Here is a 4763-nt window from a genome sequence, read left to right on the forward strand (position 1 = left end):
AGCTCCAATCAAAGTGAAATAAAAAGTGTACTTCAAAACTTCTCTGAGCAAAAATGATATAAAAAAACATATTAAATATCTATTGTATAAAACTACAGAAAAGAAATTATATAATTAAAAAAGAATAAAGAAAGCATGATAAAAGTTTGAAAATATTTAGAACTTTACAATTATTAATAAGTATTTATATAAAAATAATAAATTGTATGAAGTGGAAACTAGAGGATAATTTACAGGTAGTTGAAGAATGACCAATAGATCATAATTTAAAGCATCAAGTTTAAAAAAGTTAAGTTCACAGAAAGTTGGATAAAGATAAAAAATATGATAATAATGAAGAGGAATAGCATTGAACCTATAACTTTCTTTGGACAGTGTGTTCGTTTTCATGAAACTACTGAGCACTTCATGAATTTGTGAGTCAGCCTTGCACAGGGGCCATGCTAATCTTCTCTGTATCATTTTAAAGTTAGTATATGTGCTGCCAGAGTAAGTACAAATCCGTTTTTATAAAAAAAATTCACAACTTAGATTTCAAGTGAAAATTCGCACTATAGGACTATGTCATTAAAGAAAAGAATAAAATGTTCCCAATGGGAAGTGAAGTTTTAAAGTGGTAATTGGATTTGTAATTTGTAAATGGAAAATTAAAAAGATAACCATAAGCAATTATTTAAATAGTGGATATGTTATAAATAAAACTCTGCATAGTTTTTATAGCTCTGGAGGTATGCTTGACATATATCTGCTTTATGAGTTCTGGTTCTAATGCAGGTATGCACTTATGCACTCTACTTATAATTTAATTTTATCAGATTTTGCTTATCTAACCTTGAAAAAAACATTGACTCTGGAGCAGTAACTTTAATTGATAAGTCTAAGTGAGTTTGGCTGGGAAAGGCCAAATGCTAATTTTTCCTAAGCAATTATGAGTTGGTGTCAGCGACCTGTCAGGAACAGTGGGTAAGCAGATGACAGGGCAATTGTGACAAGCTCCCCAAAGTAATCCTTGGGATGAAATGTTAGTACACTCTGCTTAACACCATTTTGTAATGTATAAAATTATTACATACTACATAATTTACATTACTTTTACACACCATATTACATATTATTAATATAACGCTGACCCAGTGTTGTTATCCTGTTTATTATATGTTTACATAATTTCTCCTCATGGCTAATGAGAACATTTTTATTACCTAAACTAAGATTTTCGAGTTAGACAAAGAAAATGTTTCAAGATGGCTTATAATAGTTTTGTTGCTTTCAGAGGCACAAAGGCCAAAAATTCTTGACTGTCTGTATTCTTAGGAAGAAAGAGGTTCCAGGGGCTACCAGAAAATGAATTGTAATTACATAAACACATAATATAATAATTATTTATGTTATTTTGACTAAGATAACAAAACTTAAGTGGTATTTTACATGTATAGTTTATTATGATTCTTTTGAAATAAAGTAATACTTCAATTATTAAGGCTAATTATAATGAAAACAATTATGCTTTAAAGAGTCTGAATAAATAGAACATAGTTATAATATTATTGAAATGATTTTTTTGTATAATTACTTATATATAGGACTGAAAGTTTATAAACAACATTGTCTTTGAAGTAATTTTCTCCAGCCAACAAATAGAGCTCTAATCTGAAAATGAAAGTAAGTAAAATTAACAAACAGTAAAGAAATGTTTGCTATAGGATACAATTATGGGCAAATATCTGATACATGGGTAAATAACAGTTGAAGTTCAATAAACTTGGCCTTCTTCCACAATATTTATCTTTATGGCTACATCATAAAGAATTTGCAAACCAGTCTGTGAAAATATGAATAACAATATATTTTCTATTCTGAAGAAATGATAATTATTCCCATCATTTCTAATATTCTGTTTTACTTATTTCTAAAAGATCTGTTGAGTATGTGTCACATATAAATGTATGTTTGTATATGATGTAATTTGGGAGTTAGCTAATGTAACTCACCTGTATTGAATGGTACATTGCTTGAAAACATCTATTCAGAATTCAGTGAAGGAGAGTCACTGAATTCTGAATAGATGTTTATATTAATTTAGATATAGCTTATTTATTTAAGGAGTGCTAACATGTCACACATATTCATAGAATGTATACACTTAATAAATATCACAGGTTCCTCTGTCGTGTAGTGATATCTGAAACTAAGGACTATTAGGATTTGATGAAACTAAGTAGACAAATATTCAGATCAACATGTCCTTCCAAAGGCAAAGCAGATGAGGTGAAAATGTGTTATGATGCCACGTTGTCAAGGAAATAAACTAAAACCTTAAAAACTGAAGAGCACTGTCAAAATAACCAGGTAGTCAAGCCAGGGCATTTGCTAATTGCATTTGTATCTTATGCAACTAATTCAGAGAAAAAGTAAAAGAAAGTTTGGCCAGGCACGGTGGCTCATGCCTTTTGTAATCTCAGCACTTTGGGAGGTAGAGTCGGGAAGATCACCTGAGATCAGGAGCTTGAGACCAGCCTGACCAACATGGAGAAATCCCATCTCTACTAAAAATACAAAATTAGCTGGGTGTGGTGTTGCATGCCTGTAATCCCAGCTACACAGGAGGCTGAGGCAGGAGAATCTCTTGAACCTGGGAGGTGATGGTTGCAGTGAGCTGAGATCACGCCATTGCTTTCCAGCCTGGGCAACAAGAGCAAAACTCCATCTCAAAATAATAATAATAGTAATAATAATGATAAAAGTTTGATCTTGAAGGCCTGTGGAGGCATAATCATAATAATTATCTAGTAGCCATTAATACTGAGATAACATTTAAAACTCAAAATAATTTTTCCTAAGTCATAAAGGATTTACACCTGTGAGGCTATTTTCCTAAAAAAATTTAAACTCCTAACTGCCTATATAATTGGTCCAGTTTCTCTACCTTCTTGTCAGCATTCAATGTTGTCCCTAGTCCTTATTTTAACCATGTATAAGCATGTGTTCTCATGTGGTGGCAGGAATGAATGAGCTCTCTGGAGTCTCTTTTGTAAGGGAATTACCCTGATTTAGGAGAGCTTCATCTTCATGACCTAATCACCTCCTAAAAGGTCCCAATTCCTACTACCATCACTTTGAGATTTAAGATTTTAACATATGAATTTTGGGGAGATAAAGGTATTCTGAAAACTGTGGTTATTTATTGAATAAGTCTTCTGAAAATATTTTCTACCAGTCGGTGGCTTATCTTTTTATTCTTTTGACATTGCCTTTCAGGGAGGAAAACTTTTCAATTTTAACAAAATTAAGCTTATGAAATAATTGTTCATCAATTGTGCCTTTGGTGTTACATCTAAAAAAAATCACAAAGCCCAGAGTCATGGAGATTTTTCCCTATATTATATTCAAGAAGTTTTAACATGTCATGTATACATTAAGCCTGTGCTCCATTTTGAGTTAATTTTGTAAACAGTGTAAGTTCTGCATGTGGATTCATGTTTTTAATATGTGGACATCTAGTTGTTGTAGCACAAGTTTTGAAAAATACTATCCTATTGCAATTGTGTTGCTTTTGCTCCTTTGTCAAGAATCAACTTATTTATGTGAATTTTTTCTGGGCTGTCTATTTTATTGTACGAATCAATTTGTTTATTCTTTTGCCAATCCCACACTGTCTTGATCACTGTAACTTTCTAGTGTCTTGAAGGCTGGTAGTATTAATTCACCAACTTTGCACATCCCCTTAAATATTGTGTTGGATATTCAGGGTCTTTTGCCTCTCTATATAATATTTATTTATTTTTGACTTTTTATTTTAACTTATGTGGGTACAAAGTAAATATATATATTTATGGGTTACATGAGATATTTTGATACAGACATGCAATGTGAAATCATCACATCAGGGTAAGGGAATGTGTTATTTCAAGCATTTATCTTTTATGTTTCAAGCAATCCAATTATACTCTTCCGGTTATTTTTGTATAAATAGTTAAACTGTTCTTTACTATAGTTATCATGGTGTGCTAGCAAATAATAGGTCTTATTGATTATTTACAATTACTTTTTGGACCCATCAATCATCCCTGCTTCCCCCTGTTCCCCACCTACCTTTCACAGCTGCTGAAAAGTATCCTTATACTCTGTTTCAGAAGATTAATTTTTTTTTTAATTTTTAGCTTCCACAGATAAGTGAGAATATATGATGCTTATCTTTCTGTATCTGGTTTATTGCAATTAACATAATTACCACGAGTTCCATCCATGTTGTTGCAAATGAAAGGTTCTATGTTTATGACTAAATACTATTCCATTGTGTATATGCACCACATTTCTTTACTCATTCATCTGTTGATGGACACTGCAGTTGCTTCCAACCTCCACCCTCTGAAATGTCCCAGTTTGTGTTGTTGCCCCTTTATGTGCATGTATTCTCACCATTCAGCTCCCAATTGTAAGTGAGAACATGTGGTATTTGGTTTTCTGTTTCTGTGTTAGTTTGCTAAGGATACTGGCCATTAGCTCCATCCATGTCCCTGCAAAGGACGGATCTTGTTCTTTATATGACTGCATAGTATTCCATGGTGTATAGGTAACATATTTTCTTTATCCAGTGTATGATTGATTGACATTTAGGTTTATTTCATTTCATTGCTACTGTGAACAGTGCTGCAGTGAACATACATGTACCTATGTCTTTATAATCGAATGATTTATATTCCTTTGTGTATATACCCAGTAATGGAATTGCTGGGTCAAAAGCAATTTCGATCTTTAGGTCT

The 4763-nt window shown here is 32.2% G+C and overlaps 1 non-coding gene across 1 annotated transcript; it reads right to left on the reverse strand.

Moving 5' to 3' along the window:
- Positions 1 to 390: 390 nt before the first annotated feature.
- Positions 391 to 497, reverse strand: LOC116560939. Its single transcript, XR_004273219.1, has one exon. It is a non-coding gene; the product is annotated as a U6 spliceosomal RNA (small nuclear RNA).
- Between the last annotated feature and the right edge of the window lie 4266 nt (positions 498 to 4763).

The sequence above is a fragment of the Sapajus apella genome, unplaced genomic scaffold (genome assembly GCF_009761245.1).
Source record: "Sapajus apella isolate SASKATOON/1434 unplaced genomic scaffold, GSC_monkey_1.0 scaffold27, whole genome shotgun sequence".
NCBI classification, from domain to species: domain Eukaryota; kingdom Metazoa; phylum Chordata; class Mammalia; order Primates; family Cebidae; genus Sapajus; species Sapajus apella.